We start from the raw sequence: 19,794 nt of genomic DNA on the forward strand, positions 1-19,794 counted from the left end.
CCCCAAAAAAAATTCTTACTTTCAAATACCACTGGGAAGATCCAGTCATGAAATTCCAGCATCTGACCCAGTTGGTGCTGAGAAGCAACACACCCTGGTCTGTAGCCATGGGATGAGTTAGTTCTCTGGAGTTTCCAGGCGCTCCCCTGATAGTGGTTCCTGCATCTTGAATAGCAACAAGAAAAAACACAAAATTCAGCAGAGCCTCAATCTTCTGTCGTGACGTGGAAGATATCTTTTCCAAGAGCAACAATTGAAGACAAGATATGGAGAAAGAGGAGAAATGACTCTGAGGCCCCTACAGACCTGCTTTGGCATACATTTCAAGATGAAGTGTGAAGAAGCTGCGTTTTCGCATCTGTTTCCACCGCTTCATTTTTAAAAATACCTAGCAGTACTTGTAACAGTGTTATCAGTGTTGGACAGGCACCCTCTCTTTCTCCCCTTTCACTTTAAAGAAAGAAGTTTGTGCCTTTGTTGTGTATTATTTAATATATTAAAGGGTCACTGTGTAAAACTAATGAACTGACTGGAAATGCCTGTGCTCTTGAGCAATAATCACAGGTCTTTTGCGATTTGAGGCTCTTTCCAGCCCTTCCCCTGCACGGTCCTGCAGTAATAGGGCAAAGTCACACATGATAGCTTCCCAGTTCTGACACTTCAAGGGTCTTCGTGGGTTTCCGACCATGAATTTAGATGCAACCTAGCTTATATTTGCTTCCTTTGTTATCAGGCAGCCTGCTATTGTAAAAAACTCTCCGTGGGAATCCATAACTGTAAATAATGTATAGCCAAATAAGCTTTAAAAAATCTATTTCTGGCATGCCCTAGGTCAAGCTTGACCCACACAGGAACTTTTAGCCTTTTAAAAATAAACAATTGACCATTGGGCCAGACCACAAACTGTTTTTGTGAGACATTTCAAAAGCTCTTTACTATGCCCATGGGGGCTGAGAGGGTCCACAGTTTGAGAAAAACAAGACCAAATTTCCCTTGGGTGCCTAGAGTTGACTGCACAATTTCCTGGACCTCAGCCAATTTATTTCATAACAGGTGGCAGTAACCAAAAGTGGTAATTTAATAATAGGTAGGGGTAAGTAATAATTCTAGTTCCATTTTCCTTCCGTTTGCACTTCAAAAGTGGTTTTCAGAATGGGGTCCAGAGAGACTCTTCAGAACAGGAAAACCATAAACAATTATGGAAGAAAGATAAATTCTCACCACACATCTGTTTGCCTCAGTAAGAATAAGCAAATCCTCTGTGCTTATGGGTCTGATACCTGAACTGGTTGGTTAACGGAGGGTGGAAATCCCTTTGGCTTCTGAAGAGGTGATGTAAACTCCATAGTTCACAATATTGTTATAGGGATGATGGTTCCTATGACCTCTTTCCTTCACAACATGGAAGCTGCTGTGATATGGCTGTTTCCACGGTACTCCAGCAAAAATGGAAGGAAGTAATATTTGAAGGATTATGTCACCTGTGGTGACTTCCTGAGATATCACTGACAGCTCCCCATAATGGCCCAAATTTTGCTGCTCGTAACATAGGAATTGTCCCTCAACTAACTTCAAACACGGATATACTATATGGCAATTGCAGGCCCATGCAGTTAGAGCTAAAATGCCTGTCTTAAGTGTTGAATTCTAATATCATGTGTCCATTCTGAATATACAAGGTTAGTCTTGAAACTGAGATTCCAGTCATTCAGAACTTGTTGGAATCTTTTAATTGATTTGAATTTGGGAAGCTTCAAATATGAAATCTTATAAGTGGTCAACTATTAAAAGCAATATGAGTGAACCTTCAACCATGCATTCTTGCATTTAGCCGCACTCTCCTATGTAAAAGGCTATTCAGTGTGCACACTCAGAACAGATGTTCAATGCTTCATTTTGTGATCTGCATTTTCACATATGACTGATGTAGCTATCCACCCTTGTAATGGAAGCAAGTCATAGCAGAATAAGAGCTTTTCTCTACCTTTCAGGAGTTGCAGTGCACCTTACAATCACCTTCCCTTCCTCTCCCCACAACAGACACCTTGTATAGTAGATGGGCCTGAGAGAGTTCTGAGAGAACTGTGACCAGCCCAAGGTCATCCAGCAGGCTTCATGTGTAGGAGCAAGAAAACAAACCTGGTTCACCAGATTAGAGTCCACTGTTCATGTGGAGGAGTGGAGAATCGGGACCTTTCTTGTGGTTGCAGCATGGCTGTGGAACACTGTCCCTGGAAAGTTCACTGTTGTATCCAATTTGGCAGCTTTTAAGAAAGGTAGTTAAAACATCCTGCCTAAACCTCTGTTTTTAGAGTGTTATCTGTTGTCATTTGTTATCATCTTTTATTCTAATAGTCAAATGTGGGGCAAGGAGCTCCATGGCACAGAGTGAGGAGGAGGAGGAGGAGGAGGAAGAGGAAGAGGAGGAGGAGGAGAATGTGAAATTAAAAAATATATAGTGGATGGTTTTTAAAAAACCCAACATGATAAATAGAACGCCAGTAGTTTTAAGCAATCTCAGTGGCCATTGCTAGGCAACAACAGATTCCAGACTTAGTTCTATGAGTAAAAGGCAAGGGAGGGGGCAGACTTTCCAAACTATTTCAATATTGAAGGCAGGATTTATTACGGCTACACTGGGGCTATGGTTGCCAGCTCCAGGATGGAAAGTGTCTGAGATTTTGTAGTGATGTCTGATGAGGGCAAGGTTTCCGGTGGAAAGAGGTTTTAGCTGGATGTAATGCCATACAATCCACCCACCAGAGTAGCCATTTTCTTCAGAGGGAGAGATCTCTGTCATTTGAAGTTCATTTGTAATTCTGGGAGATCTCCTAGGCTTGGCAGCAACCTCTGGATATCTTAATACCACCTGGCTTGCATGACAGCTAGGTTTGGCTACTTGCTACTGTTCAATAGTAGCCACCTTATGAAAGCCAGTGTGGTGTAATGGTTAGAGCTTCAGAGCAGGGTCGGGAAACCAGGTTCAAATTGTCATCTCACTGGGTGACTTTCATCCTAACTCACCTCTGAGGTTTCTTGTGAGGATAAAAAGGAGAGGAGAATAATGTAAGCTGCTTTGGTCCCCACGATGGAGAAATGTGGGGGTAAAAATGAAGTAAATCAATAAAGAATATATCTGAAGAAGAGAGGTAGATAAAAGGTAGGTGAATGTCTGAGAAGAAGAGAACGAGACAGGGAAAGGAAAGAGGATATGGGGGTTGCCAGAAGGAGGGAAAGAGGAAATTGTGTGGGAAGGGGAAAGTGAAGTGCCACACCACAGGTTTTTGGGGGTACCCTAGTGTGCAAGTGGGCCTGGCCAAGTTGCTGACACTACACAACTGAAAGATTGTCCCCTTCTGTCTCTCATGGCACTTTGTTAAAGCTGGTGCTGGAGAAAGGGAAAGCTGGGACTAATGATCCTGGTGCACTGTGGAAAGTTCAGAATGGCACCCCCAGAATCACTGCCCCTTCCAGGCCAATCAAGGGGCCCCAGCAGAGAAGAAGAGAGCCACCATCAAAGGCCAACTACTTGAGCCCCAAATGACGCAGGCTCTTTGGGATCCCTGAGCTAAGGGCTCCAGTGGAGGTGGGGAAAGATCCACTTCTATTAATTTGTTATGCTCACAGTTTGTAGGATCCAACCAGTGGTGGGATTCAAATAATTTAACAACCGGTTCCAGTGGTGGGATTCAAATATTTTAACAATCGGTTGTTTACAAGTACCTATTTAACAACCGGTTCTGCCAAAGTGGTGTGAACCTGCTGAATTCCACCACTGGATCCAACGAGTGGTGGGATCCAAAAATTTTAGTAACAGGCTCCCTTGCCAGCCCCCCCCCCCCTCAGCAAAGGGGGCAGAGGCGTACCTAGGCAAACCTGAGCCCTGGGCAAAACCTGAGTTGGATGCCCCCCCACATGGGCAGCCACCCCACCATAACCCCCCAAAAAATTTTTTGCACCAGGTCATTTCTAAATTATCATCACATTATAGAAAATGCCCCAACTCACATATCTGAGTACAGCAATGGTGAAACACACAGGTTCTTTGATAGAGACTGGTGAGATAAAAGGTACGAAAGGCTGAGAATCAATGAATTGCAGTACCTGAAAGGGATTAACCCAGTTCAGGGAGTTACATTATTAGTCACAATTGCTGTATGGAACCTTCGCGTTCAAAGGCAGTATGCCTCTCAGGGAGGCGAGGGCGTGGAGATGGAAAAGCGGACCCAATTAGTAACCCCCTCTCGGCACACACAAATAATTAGTAACCCACTCTCGGGAACTGGTGAGAACCTGATGGATCCCACCTCTGGATCCAACCCTTTATTCTTCTTTGCTGTTTTGATTTGTTTTCCTAATGGGCCAGCACAACCATCAGCAATTTTTTGTTGAAGAAAGGAGGAGAGCTGCTACAAACATCTCCCGAACAAGACTATTGCATGAGCTTCTAACTATACAGATTTTCTCGCTCCAGTTTCTAAATTTGTTACCTATCAGCACAGACACCGGCTGCTTTCCTTCTTTTCGCTGTGGCAGAGACCACATTACAGCGGGGGCGGGAAGTTAGGGAGTGGGCTGCATAAGTGTTCGGAGATGTTGATAAATCTTCTTTAGTAGGCTTTTTATTTCCTTTCCTTCCACAATATTTTCTTTAGTTTCCTAGCCAAATATTTCCTAAGGAAGGATTTTGGACTTCCTTTGAGCAGCAATTCAACATCTGTCCATATCAGGGGGCTGCAGTAATAGGGGTTTGATGTCAAGTCCAAATCCTCACTAGGGAACAATCTATGTAGCCCTCGCCATCCATCCACCCCCAACTTCAAACAGTCACTCCCCCTCCCTCTCTTCCCCTGTCGCCTCCAGCTATGCTATTTTGCACATTATAGAGACAGGATATAACACACATAGGCCCAAGAAGATTTAGACTTGGATAGCTCTATTATGTGCATTACAATAAGGCATGAGTTGTGCTCCCACCAGCCAAAACTGCTGGAATTATCTTGATGCACGTCCAAATGAGGGAGTGAGACTGCTTCCCCACCGTCTGAGCAAACTGCTCTTTAAAACTGAGTAGGCGGAAACGCTCAGGCTGACCACTTCTCGCAAGTGCTTGTACATTCCAGCAAGTCTGTTTTGCTGCATATATAATTACAAATTAAGTAGGGAGATATTTAACATTTCATTCTATACCTGGCTATGGGGAGAAGTCTGTACTGAGATTTTTGCTGGTTTTAATTTTAGGGAGGAAAGGCTTTACAAGTTTGGAGAGAGGGGAAATATTTTCTTCAAAACACTTTGTGAGAATACACATTTATTCTCCATGCTCTGTCTTTATGTTCTCTTCAGGGCTGCTTTGTCTGCTTGATGAGCTACATCCCTGTCCTATCTAGGATTCCATAGTGCATAGAGTCACATTTCAGCGTAGCAGTCCATCATATTTAGCTATACAATGATTATGCTCTGAGGGCAAACAAAGACAATTAAAAATGAGAACAGTCCTTCCAGATTAGCACACGGAGGGTCTTAGCAAATTGGGGATGATTTGCTAACACAATGATTATGATGTCGTTATACTTCACAGCCCATCAAGTTTGGCTTATCAAGCTATCTACTTCTCAATGTGGCCAGATTTGTGGCTTCTTAAATGCAGAGATTGGGGCCACGAACAACAGGGCAGATTTTTCTACAAGCCTGAAAAAAGTCCCAATTTTACAGAAAAATCTGAAATCTAAAAGAAAATACATTGGGGGCTCAAAAAAACCCCCCAAAATAACAAAATCAGTGCCTGTAACTTTTTTTTAAGAACAGCCTCAGTAGCTGTTGCTAGACAAATATACTACAGTCAAGGCTTGGTATCTTTCAGTAAAAGGGAGAGGGAAGGGGGCAGGGGCAGAGCCCCAAGGCTGTTTTGATGTTTGAGGAAGGGCTCATTGGGACTCTAACAACCACTAACACTAACAACCCACTAACAACCATGATAGGCCCCTTCCGCACAGGCCAATAAACCTGGGATAGGGACGGTAAAAAACTTGTTTCGGGGGGGGGGGGGGCTTATGCTGCCCTTAAAGCAAGGTTGCCCCCTGTTAAGCCCCCTGAACTGAGTTTTTTCAGAATCACACTATCCATTATTCTTTTGTTTAAACCCGGGTTGCAGCCACTCAGGAGCAAACAGCTGCCTTAGCTGCAAAAAGCCAGAGCTGGTGCTCAAACTTTTGCAGCAGGTATATCTTTCCAAACATTGTCCATTCGGGTGCTCCCCGCTCTCACCGGTTACCACAATAGCCTGCATAAGAAAAGGATAGTGTGAATGTAACCCCCATGCCCAGAATGGGTTGGCCCAGAATGGGTTGACCCGGTAAGGGGTGGAGACTCGGAGCAGCAGAGAGGCTGAAAGAGCTCTTTGCAGAAGAACAAGGCTACCAGACTCGGACCTTGATTTCTATAAGCCCTTAACACCTTGTTAAGGTAATTTCAATATTGTTGGGAACTACTGGGAAGGTAGTTGTTGTTTTGCTGTGTTGTAAATGTTGGAGTTTATTGTTTCAGGGTTTCTTTGTGGTTTGTAATGGGTGAGAGTTCTCCTGGAGACCTTCATCATGTTGCAACCTGTTCATCAAGCCCTTGGAGTCTTCAGGAGCCAGCCAACTTGCAAAGGAGAATTTGGACTTGGCAATATCAGTAGACTGTAAATAGAAGGACTTGAAATGCAACCTGAACAGGACCTTGAATTGTAACGTTAAATGTTGATGTTTTAAAAGTGTTAATTGTAAAGAAAAGTAAACCATTTTGTTGTTTAAAAATTGTTGTTGCAACTCATTCCAAGTACTGCCCCACAGAACCCACAAGCTGAGGTTACATGAAGACAGTATTGTTATGTGTTCAGCCCATGGACAGTGATAGAGCTCACTCCCTTCTCCAGGAAATGGTGTGGGGGCGGGGGGGGGGGAGGAGGAGGTATGCATACTTCACTAGTTACATGCACAGCAGTAGAAAACAGAATGGGCCCTCAGGCTGCAGATAACAGCAAGTAAGGTGTGAGCTCCCAAAGGCACCTGGTGGGCCACTGCGAGTAGCAGAGAGCTGGACTAGATGGACTCTGGTCTGATCCAGCTGGCTTGTTCTTATGTTCTTATGACCTTGGCTCCAGCTTGTTGATGCCAGGCCCAGGCGGGAGGCAGGCCTGGCAGAAACTTCTGCAACAACTGGAGTTTTAAAATTGATTTTGAGGAGAGACCAAAGTACAGTGCATTGCAGCAGTCTAGTCTTGATGTTATTGCAGCGTAGATCCAGGTGGCCAGATAATCATATCAAGGTAAGGTAAAAATATAGGGGGCGGGGAGGGGGGGTAGAAGTTTGTATGATGTGAAATTTAATCCCTAGTTTCTATGTCTGGAGACAGTTCAGTGCTACCTAAAGAAGAAAAAAAGGAAAAAGGAACTGTTCTAAAAGCCATTCAAACCAAAATGAGACCCAGCTATCTCTAGTTCTTCTACCTGTGCAATGAGTATATTGTCTGCAAGACTCCCTTGAGGCCATTAGGGGGAGCTCTAGCACTCTTCATTTACTGAGACTAAAATCACCTACTCTTCTGTTGCTGGGCCTTCTCACATGAAATTTGTGATTTTTCTCCAGGGATAGCTCCGAGTTTTGATGTAGTGTTTGCACATTACGTTTATGACTGTTTACTGGTATGCTTATGGAGATGTAGTCCTGAAACTTTCCCCAGCCACCTGTTGGCAAACAAGGGAAAGTGGGCGGCGGAGGAGTAATGCTTCATTTTCAGAGTCAGTTGATGTAATCTCCACAATTATTTATTACAGGTACATCCCAACATGTCCATAGTATTGATATACTGTACACAAACAATTCAGAGCCAGTCTGTTACGCAGAAAACTGCCACTGTATCTGTGGTGTCTGGCTCCTTAAAATGACACTGATTACCCTTTATTACTTCTCCTATAATTGGTTTGACTCCATCTAGCAGTAATGATGAGATTATGGTCTACATTTCCAAATATCCCATACCTCAGCAGAAAAAAAACAACTGGAATCAAACTGCTTTGAGTAACTGAAGGTCTCTGTTCTTTAGGTCATAGAGGTAGAGACTGTTCTAAAGTATTGTCCTGAATCTCAGCATTACTCCAGCATGAGAGTTATAGACCCTAGACATAAATATCAGCCAATACGTAAATATTTGAGGATCACCCAAATGAATATTCAAGAACAATATCTGCAAAGGATAATTTCTGTTTGCAAGTTTGTTTCTGCTCTACTCAAGTTCCTACCTACTGGTACTTCAGTGCCAACATAACAACTGAATTGGAGAGATTACCACGGGAAAAGATAAGAAAAGTTGGCTGTTTGAGTTTCTATAGGTTAACACTAGGCTTTCTCTGTGGAGACTAAGAAGGGTTAGTTAGAATGCTGCTTTTGTCTGCTTGGTGAATTTTAAAACTCCAGATTTTTTTCTGAATGGAGAAGTGATAGTTAGAAATAAGCAGATAAACATAAACCATTTTCTTTGCAAAGAGCTAGGCCAAGTCATATTTTACTTTAAAGAGCCCTTTCACATGTTACTTCTGGCTTTGTACTATATTTTTACCCTCCCCTTCCTTTCAACAAGTGCAGGGCATCATATAGGAGTCATCCTTCTTCATTTTGTCCTCGCAATAACTGTATAAGGTACTTTATGCTGAGACAAAATGATTAGCCTAAAGTCAACAAGTATTGTTCATGGTAAAGTGTGTATTTTCAATGCAGGTCTCCTAGATCTTAGTCTGACACTCTATACCACACATTGACTGGTGACTACTGCCTTCCTTTTCAGAGAATTGTGCATGACAACAACTGTCACAGCACTGGGCATGATAGAACCTCTCTCAGATGTCCCTGACAAACAGATTTAGCAAAGTGTCATAAAGCTTCAAAACTCTAGAAAATGAGTTTGATTAAAGACAACAGTGGGACAAAAGAAGTGAGTATGTGCACAAATATCTCATCCCTCTCTTGAACACTGACTACTGTCACCAGCCTTATGGTGCCACAAGATTTCTTGCCTAGTTGATGCTCTAGGATAAAACAGAAATAATTCTGTAGATGTGGTCTACAATATTGCTCAGTGAAATTATGAAAAAAGGCAGGGGCAGTTTGCCAAGCCAAGTGCCATATATAAAGAAGATAGTGGAAAACTGAAATCATCCTCCCATATATCCTACAAAGATAGGGTTTTCATGCATTTATGGGGTTCTTCTTTTCTCCATTTGGATTTCTGAAATATTTATATCTAACCCTAATCCCATCCCGCTCCCACTTTTTCTGATTTGGTTTACCTGATGGATCTTGATGGAAAAGGAACATCAAGGTTATTTCTTGACAGCATTGCCAGGGGCACCAGCACCTGCACCACCTGCCTTTGAAGGCTACCTCTTCCACCGCTATATATGTACATTCACTGTAGCATAGGACCAGTGCTACTGTGCACAGGAGGAGCAGGGGAGTCAAAGGACTTCTGGGCTTCTTATTTTTTGTGACACCTGAATGCAGCCAATGAGAGTGTATGCCACAGTGCGGCCTCTCATCCTACCTCTCCTACAATTCAGTTGCCCCTGCTTGCCATGGAGTGCAAAAGAGTCCATTACTACAGCATACAGGCGGGAAGAGTCAGTGAAAGAACTGTGAGATCTCAAAAGCAGGAAATCGGCACCTTGTTTACAAAATGTCTCTGCTCTTGCAGGAAACTAACACAAAATGGAAGTTATCGATTTCCATCATAAGTCAACCTTACATGGTACTTTGTGAAAGGAGGAGCAATTGTATTCAGGGTCCATTTATTTGGTTCTGTGGTGTCCTACAAGAGCACAATCAATATTTCCCCTGCTAGAAAGGCCTCTAAATTGAGGCAATGTGAAACTGCACCAGAAAATTATTTTTACTAGTGCTATTAACTTGCCCTCACGTGATATTGCCATTTTCTTGTGTGCATGGTATTTATGACCTACGTTAATGCAAAGTGCCCTGCCTCAAATCCCCAGATGTAACATATTTGATCCATGCAGTTACAAAACTCTTGAGACTTTTAAAAGAGGAATTCAAATACCCCAGTAAAGAACCTGATGCTCTCCATTAATCTCAAAGAGCTCCAGATCTGGCTGTTTTGAGTTAGGCAGGAAAAACTGGCAAGTTAGCCATATGTGCATGCAAGAACATGGGGGTTTCAAACCAATCAGAACATCATTTTCCCTCTTGAGCATTAATAAACAATAAAATGCCCCACTGATAGAAGAACTCCTGAGTAATACAGAGTAATAAGGAGTCCCCAAATACTCATGACTCTCCCAGGTCAAATTCTTGTCTTGAAACAACTCCCATAACCATTTCACATGCCGTGCCTCAGAGGAGCTATTAAAGTGTACTGTGAAAGACTAAAGCATGTGTCAAAAAGACTTTTAATACTCAATTAAAAGTGCCCTAAGTACATCATGTAGTTACATGCTAAATGGCAAGGTCTTTGTGGCGGGTAAATGTTTTTCTTTCAAAGGCATCTCAGTTCTCACATAGTTTTACAAGAGCCTTTTGGATGGCTGGGTCACATAGTTATGGGAAGTGTCTTCATATATAATGTTAAGGGTCTTGAATTTGCTCCATTCAGGAAAACTATGTTGGGTTTCTCACCTTTCCCCTTAAGTATATCAACAGTAAATATTGGCTATAAAGCAGCTGAAACTTCTGTAGCAGTGTGCATTTCACAGATCTTCACCATACTTTTCCAAGATACACAATTTTAGGTCCCAACATTCTGAGAATAGAGATTAAGGTACAGTCAAGTTAAGCAAGTTTAATATTGCAACATGTTCAGACTTGCCAGCGTTTAATTTAAAAAATAAGGGTTCACTGGTCAGGTGCTAGGGAAGGAAGATCCAGTCATGAATAAAGCAGGATTAAGGAGGGAAGCGCCACCGCAGAATCTGGTGGGTCATTGTGGTATGGTCTGAGGGATCATGGGATGAATCCCGACATAAACTGGACTCCTCTGGCTTCTAGACCACATTATACATCCCTGTTTGCAAAGAATGAATTCATTTGATTAGAGAGGAGCCTTTATCATGACTCCATACGGTTAATTGTTTACTAGGTGGTTACTTACCAGAGTGGATGCATTTCGCTATGTCCAAATCACCCATATTTGTATTATTTATTAATTTAGAAAATTTCTCAGCCATCTCTTCAGGTGGCTTCCTACGATGCCAAAGCATAATAAAAACACAAAATGCCATAAACACTGAGAACAATTTGTAAAAGAAGTTTGACAAAGGTATCTTTGATGAAAGGAAGTTTGCCTTTCGAAAGCTTATCCCCCAAAAATCTTGTATATCTCTAAAGTACTGCTGGACTTGAATCTCGCTGTTCATCTGCAGACCAGCACAGCTACCCACTAAAAACTAATATTTTTTTAAAAGCATGCAAAACCCATAATGGTATAAAAGAGCACAAAAGTAACATGTAATAGTGAATAGCTTAAAATGAATCTCTGGAAGAAAAAGGTAGTCCCCTGTGCAAGAACCCATGGGGTGATGCCACATCACAACATTTACTAGGGAGACTTAAAAGAGAATAGGATAGGAACCGTTCAGTCCTCAAAGGACAGGACATTCCACAAGTGAGGGGCCACCACTGAAAAAAGGCCCCTTCCGCACATGCAGAATAATGCACTTTCAGTCCACTTTCAGAATTGTGTGCAAGTGGATTTTGCTATTCCACACAGCTTCAAAGTGCATTGAAAGTGCATTGAAAGTGCATTATTCTGCATGTGCGGAAGGGGCCAAAGTCCTGTCCCCGGACATCACCTCTGAAAGTGAGAACACAGAGTGCAGCGCTCATGAGGAAGATATTCACTGGTGGATCAGACAATAGGGCCTCCAGGAACTTGTGCATGTACAATATTGAGGCAATTTTCTGCCAATATTCCTTATTCATTTGCTATTTTTATCTAATTACATTACTTATACTCTGCCTTTCTCACTGGGACTCAAGGCAGATTACACAGAATGAGTCAACACAATCGACAAGATGGGACATTCAATAAACAAAGTAATAGGATTTGGGTTGTAGAACCAATCAGAAACCTCAAAAATGGAATTGCAGCAAAGCATAAGGGTTAACATGACATGATGTAAAATTACATGATAGGATCCAACGTACAGCAAGCTATACACAGTAGCATTGCACAATAGTATAGACCACAGCCCTTAATAATTTGTTCAAATAACTTTATCAATAATTTTGTACTATTCTACCCTATTGCCTGCATAGAAAAACCCTCTTGCGTAAATTGTGGAAAGGCAGGAGAGCGGAAGTCTTCCAGACCTCCTCAGACAGACCATTCCACAAGATAGGGACCACAATGGAGAAGCCACATACCTGGGTCGTAGTGGCCTTTGCACATTTGCAGGCTGGTGCAGATGAGTGAAGCTGTTATAGCAGACCATAGGGGGAGAGATGGTCTCCCAGGTATGAGGGTCAAGGCCACGAAAGGCTTTATATATGATAGCCAATAATTGAGCCTGATAGCTGATGGGCTGCCAGGGGAGTGACTGCAGAATGGAAGCAATATGCATGCTTCATCTACCTCCTTATAATAGTTGAGCTGTAGCATTCTGCACCAGCTGGAGTTTCAGAATAGATCTTGAGGGGAGACCAATGTACTGTGCATTGCAGCAGTCTGCTCTCATTGGTCACCATGGCTTGGGTCCAGGTGGCCAGATCACCCATCTCAAGATTAGGAGCCATTTTGTGAGCTAGGCTGAGTTGGAAGAACTACTTTTTGCAACTCTATTAATTTGATTCCCCAGCAATAATGCTGGGTCAAGTTATAACCCCTTAAGGCTCTTAACTGAATCAACAAGGGTCAATTGAAATCCATCAACAGTGGGAAGCATGATGTCCTTCAAGACTTCTGCCTCCCCCACTACCATTATTTTGGTCTTTCCATAGTTCAGTTTCAATTTATTCACCCTTAGCCGTTTAAGTCCTGTCCTGTCCCTGGGCAGGCTAAAGCTTACCAGGCTAATATCATATACTTTATGTATCATCTACATATCGATGACAGCCAGCCCTAAAACTATGAATGATTTGATCTATGGGCTTTACAAAAAAATTGAAGAGCCTGAGGACTAGGACTAGGATTGCACCTTGAGCAATGCCACAGAATCAGTCCCACACTGACGATAACTGGTATTCAATGGATATTCTTTGGGTCTGGTTCATGAGAAATTATTTGGACCAATACAAAGCACAACTTCTGATGCCTACTTGTTGCCAGCATGCACCACAACAAGGTGGCATGGCTCCCTATGTCAAAGGCAGCGGATAAATCCAGTAGGAGCAACAAGTAAGTCTGACCTTTTTCTGCATTTAGACAGAGATAATCAGCTAAAGCCTCCAGAGCAGTCTCCGTCCCATATCCTGGTCTGAAACCAGATTGAAAAGAGTCTAGGGCAGATGAGCTATCCAAGAAGACCTGGAGTTGGTCTATTAGAAGAAGAGTTTGGATTTATACCCCACCTCCTGCAAGGAGACTAAGATGGCTTACAAACTCCTTTCCCTCCCTCTCCCCACCACAACAGACACCATGTGAGGTAGGTGGGGCTGTGACTAGCCCAAGGTCACCAAGCAGGAGTGTAGGAGTGCGGAAACTCATCTGGTTCACCAGATAAGCCTCTGCCACTCAGGTGAAAGAGTGGGGAATCAAACCCGTTTTTCCAGATTAGAATCCACCAGTTCTTAACCACTACACCACACTGGCTCTCAATAATTTTGCTTAGGAAGGGAAGATTAGAGACAAGGCAATAACTGGCTACATTTTTTGGGGGGAGGGATGGGTTTTTTAGTAGCAGACGGATAACCGGACTGCACACTGTATTTTCAGACTTGCACTGTATTGCTTCGCAGTTCCTGTCCATTCATCCATCCATCATAAACAGATGAAGAATTCAGTGATCACGTGGTTAGAGCATCCTTAAGACTTTCTTTTTCTTTTTTTAAAAGAAGATTGCATGGAATCTGCGAAGCCGGAAAAATCTCTCAATATTTTTCTGCTTTAACTTAGGAAGGAGTCATAAAAACCTGCACAAATTTAGATCTGAATCTTGGCTTTGAGGAATGTGGTATTAAAACAACAAAACCTTCAAGCTTTCACACTGCGGGACCTACTGGCTTCTTTAACCCATTTTTGACACTGTGCCAATTCTCTCCAACTGCACTTAAGAAAAAAAAAATCAAACCATGACAGCTCATTTGTTTAATTTGGGTCAGCTTTAAAGTTCTGATGCAGCTTAATCTTATGACCTGTGTTTGTTTTGGCTTTGGATGGCTTTAGCACAGGGACTTCCTATCCTTCCTAATCTTCTCAGCAGGAAAAAAACTGCAAGGGGTGGGGGAGCTGGGACCAAGTAGAAGGGAAGACATCTAACTACATGGTGAGAAAAAATGCTGCATATGTGTTTGTCAAGTGGATGAAGAAGAAAAACCTTGTTTTTCCCAGAAGCTATTAGAGGGAGACTTGGCAACTCAGGTGACACCAGTGGAAAAGTACAAAGTTGGCTGTGATGTCTCTTGATGCATCTGGAAATATGTCCATTCTGCATCATAACTCCTTCAAAGGATTGGATGAAAATATAAGCCATAAAACTCTTCCCCTGTTCATATATTATATGTTGTACCTTGCTTTTCATCTAAAAAAATATTGGGATTTGGGAAAGGGCTGCCCACCCTCCCAGAATGGTCAGAAGAACTCTACTAGAATGACTGTTGTTCTTCCAGGAAATTTTGACAGCAGTTTAGGAGACGGCTTTCGATTGTCACTGGGAGGCTGTCTCACATGAAAATGCTGCAGCAGCCATCCAGTAGCATAATGAGACCTCCCAAAGGTAAACACCGGTGATTTCATGAAGTTTACCTGGTTGTGCTAGAACACAATTTGAGAGATGGCAAAGTAGAGATGACCTCCAAAGCTGGCTACACCAGGCAGGTTAGGATTTTAGCAATAGCTTCAGTCAAAGTTGGAAGCCCTAGGGTGGGTGTTTCATTTCTCTCTGCAACAATCCCTGTATGGTAGGCTAGGCTGAGAAAGAGTGACTGGCACAAAGTCACTATTAGGAATTTAGATGAGAATCTGAACATGGACCACTCTGATTTAAACACAATGTTTTGTGCTCCCTGTTCAAGAGAAGAACTGATGTCACTCTTGCAACTCCCTGTTCATGATCCCCTTCCATTTCCTGTCTCCAGGCCCCTTTTGTGGCTGCTGCCCTGGCCTACTCTAGCCGCCTTGGCCTGTGATAGCTGTGTCACCATGGCCAGCTGTTCCTGGGTATGGTGGTGAGACCTTCTCCTTGCTTCCCTCCCCTAGGTTGCCCCTGATAAGTGAGTCTGTGTGGGCTCATCCTGCCTGCCTTCTCTGGCTGCTTTCACTGCTTTGCTGCTGCTGTGGTCCTCCAGTGTTGTTCTGCTGGGGAGAGTTTTTGCTGCCCCGCCAATGTTGTTGCAGTCTCCTGACCTCGCCTGGTGCTACTGGTTGGCCGGGGTGTGTGTGAGTGTGCTCCTGGCAACACCCTGGACTCCTGGCCAGCATTCAAAGCTGCAGGGAGGTGCAGGAGTGGGAGATGATGTCCTGATATATACCAGCCTCCCTTTTCTTGAAAGAGGTTAGGACGTTCTTGCACAAGTGGGACGCTTTCAAGTGTCATTGTGCTGAGTCAGACCACCTAGCCAAGCCTGCCAGTTCTTGCAGCCACTCCGTAGCAGAGGTCTTTCCCACCTCTGCTGCCTGAGATCCTTGTAACAAGAGATGCTACAGACAAAACCTGGAACTTTCTCCATGCAGGACATGTGCTCTACCACTGAGTTATACTTTGGACAGTATCCAAAGTCTATAAACAATGTAGATATTTATCTCCTTTTCTCACGTCTTATGTAAAATCAATGACCTCTTTTAATCTGTCCTAGCAGCTTGCGATACGTGAATCAAACAGAATAAAGTGATCTTTTAAAGCACTAAAAGAAGGGGAGGGAGCAAGCCTTTCTTCATATCCAACAGTTAACACTTTGCTTTGTAAAGTGATACAGTCCTCTCTGAGTTTTAAATGACGCTGTAGAAAGTCGGGCTACTGCTTTATTTTCTCTCTCATTCCCCTCTGCCTGGGCCCATGCCTGCATGACATGGATACTGCGAAAGAGGGCACAGTGCAGCGAATCAATTGCAAACTGTCGTTATGGGTGTTAGTGAACAAGAATACCGTGACCTTCTGGAACTACCTTTGCATGCTTGCCTCTGGAAAACATCAGGAGAGTTTACACCCTGCCCATTCTGAAGACCAAACTCCAGTAGCTCTGTGTAAAAAAAAAAAAAGCCAGTAAAGAAATCCTCAAATGAACAGCATAATATTTCACGATGAATATTTATATCTTGCTATAAACCATCACAGTTTTTGGGCCAAACTTTTTTTTGCCATTAATCCATCTGGCTTCTCGGGGGAAGGGGGGGTGGAGTAACTGTGTGGCATTTCCTTGCATTCAGTTTTGTGACTACGCTCAAAAAATACCAAGCTGGGGAAAACCTCCTGAAAGCAATGCCGTAATGATGGGACAAAAAAGCATATTAGTAAAAAAAAGCTAATTAAACGGAAGTTAGGTAAACAGAATGAGTGCCCTGCAGGCAACTCCAGAAATCTGTCAGTAAGCCTTCCTGTTTGTGTTTATGACAACACCTCCCTCTTCGCTTTAGCTGGGTTGTGCTTTTGCCAAGCTGTAGGGTTTGGTGACAGATGGCCTCTGGTAACATGCCCTGTGTCGGCCAGTAGGGCAAAGTGATAAACAGCCATAGGCAGACACTGATCTTCTGCAAAGACAGATGAAATACAAAGAGCTTCACAGAATCCATCTTTTGGGATGCTATTGCAGTGGACAAGTTCTATTCAGAGGTGATGAGAAGTGGCCAAACACAAATCAGGAACTATAGCACAAAGACTAAAGCTGCGTTCAGAAAACACGGCAAACTGCAACTTGTAAAGTAGAGTTTGATCAAACCCAAAGAAAGGTAGCCCCAATCGGAGCTTATTCTTTGGCACTAAACTGCAGCTTTAAACTCAAATTTGTAGTAGGTTAGCTAAGCACAGTTTGTACTAGTTGTGAATTTTTATGATATTTGAAGAATTGTTTGAAGAACAGTGTCCCTTGTGCTGCCTGGTCACAGTGATTTGTTTACTTGTTATTTATTTAGCCCAGCTTTCCCCCACATTCTATTTTCCAACACACACACACCCACACCCACACACCCTGTGCAGCAGCCCAGCCACCCCACAAAATCCCATTCCTGGGGGTCCCCAGTGAGGTAGGTGAGTAAGTGTGACTGGCCAGGGGCAATCTTAATAAGTCTGGTACCTGGGTTAAAAGTCAAGGCTGGGGCCTCCTTCCATCTGGTAGGCTAACCAGTAGGCTAACTGGATCTTCTCCATCCATCTGGAAGGCTAACCAGTATTATATTGCCAACCTTAGCAGATCTGTGTGTGTGTGTAAAGTGCCATTAAGTTGCACCCTGGTGGGGTTTTCAAGTAAGTGATTAAGCAGAGGTGGTTTGCTTTCCTCAGCAGCGATCATACACTCCCACTCAAACTAAACTCCAACAACGCCACACCACACTCATTTTGTTAGACAGTTATATAGAATCACTATCCAATCAGCTTGTGGGAGAAATTGCTGACCAGCACATTTTCCTTTGACAGCTGTTGATCTAGATCTGAATATGTCAGTGCCTATTTCATTTAGCTCAACAGTCTGGAGATCTCCCTTCCAAGTACTAACACAGCTGAGCTTCCAAGATCTAACTAAACGGAGCTGTAGTGTACCATTCCACATCCGTCTCAGCAGAGTTACATTCTTCAAATCCTGACTTGCATAGAAGGTATAATTGTGCTTAGCACTTAGTTGTTCCAGCTATGGTTTGCCATGAGGTCTCAATGGAGCTCCCAATTAGCCTACAGGTCACTGCCTAAGGCATTCTCTCTCCAGTTCTGAATATGCTGCTCGTGTGTGTGTTAGTGGCACTCCTGTATGTTAGTGGCACTCCTGAATACTCCCCCAAACTTCCCTATCTTCAGTGAAACTTCCTCCTGTCTTCATATATGCCAGTGGCTCCTACTTGGGGCAGATAGGGAGCAAGCTCGACTCAGACCAAACAAGTTGTGATGACAATAGGGCTAAGTGTACATCTAGCTAGTAGTAGCATGGGTAGTAGCTACATATATAGCTACATGTATTCTCTGTTGTGGCCCCACCTTGTGGAATGGACTACCCAAGCTGGTCAGGAAGCCTTACATATTTCTGTCATTCCACAAACGATGTAAAACACAATTATCCAGGAGGGAATTTTGATCAGGGAATAAGTCAACATGATACAGCCTGATTTCATCACATCTCACAACTTCACAAGCCAAGCAGGGCCAATACTTGGAAGGGAGACCATCAAAGAAGACCCCACAGAAGAAGGCAATGGCAAACAAATCTGAAAGTATTCAACATTTCAAGTATTCAAAACATCTCATATGCATTGTCTCGTTAATCTCCATTATTTCACTGAGCTTCTAGTTTTGACAAAGTTTGAGGCTTGTGTCTGGTAGAGGATATGAGGGCAATGCTCTCTCATCAATACCCCATGCCCCTTCTGTGAATTCCTACCTTTAAAAAATTTAAGACTCTAACCATGAGTGTTATGGAGATATAAGAGAAAATGTTTATGCAATTTTTGTCCAGATTGATTTGAAATAATAATAGGAGAAAGGAAACTGGAAGAAAGACTAGATTCAGAAAACCCCACATCCACCATGTTTTGTTATCTACCCAAGGAGCTTTGTTGACTTTGATACTTTTCTGGCATTTCCAATAGACTTCCCAACATCCTGAAATGTATTGGAAATTGTCACAGTTGTATGTTATTGATCCAGGAACCAAAAGAGGCTTTTTGTTTTATTTTTGTTTATTTTTTACTTTAGGATTTCTGAGTTTTTTCTCTGTTGAATAAAATTGCGAAGTCCTATTGCACTGCATTTGGCTCTGATATCTGGTGGAGAAACCTCAGGACTCAATTCTATAGCCAGTCCCAAAGCAGGAATATCACTGACTTCACACAGCTATGGTTTCAGCCCTTGACACCCGTGCTCTCTGATGATTTATAAATTTAAGAATGAAGAATTACCAGGAATGGGCCAAACCATCACACACATGTTCACACACAAATGTCTATATACTTGGCTCTGAGAGGCCCAATTCCCATATGCTGCATTAACAGCTAATAAAATAACAGAGTTATAAGTAGTGGACATGCGAGGCAGCCATGATAGAGGGATAAATGGTGCAATTCCCTATTTATCATCCTGACACATAAAGAAAAGGCAGTCAGGAGCTGAATGCTGCTGTAGGTAATTGCAGATTCTAGCCAGTGGCAGCATCTTTGGGATTTCTAACATCCCTACTTCCAAATAACGGATGCGGTTCTTCATCCTCAGTTGTTAGGTCATACACATATAGTCTCTAACTACAACCTCTATTACACCACTCAGCTGAAAGTACTTTTCACAATTTAATCCATTTTCAATTCAAATATTAAATTAATCTCTAATACAACCACTGGAATTATACATAACTCCACCATGAGCAAATATGCCTCCTATTAAATTTTCATAACACCATAAATCAAACTTCTAAAATATGCAGTCCTCTTTATTACAAATCAAACTTCACAAA

Source organism: Sphaerodactylus townsendi, linkage group LG05, assembly GCF_021028975.2.
Source record: "Sphaerodactylus townsendi isolate TG3544 linkage group LG05, MPM_Stown_v2.3, whole genome shotgun sequence".
NCBI classification, from domain to species: domain Eukaryota; kingdom Metazoa; phylum Chordata; class Lepidosauria; order Squamata; family Sphaerodactylidae; genus Sphaerodactylus; species Sphaerodactylus townsendi.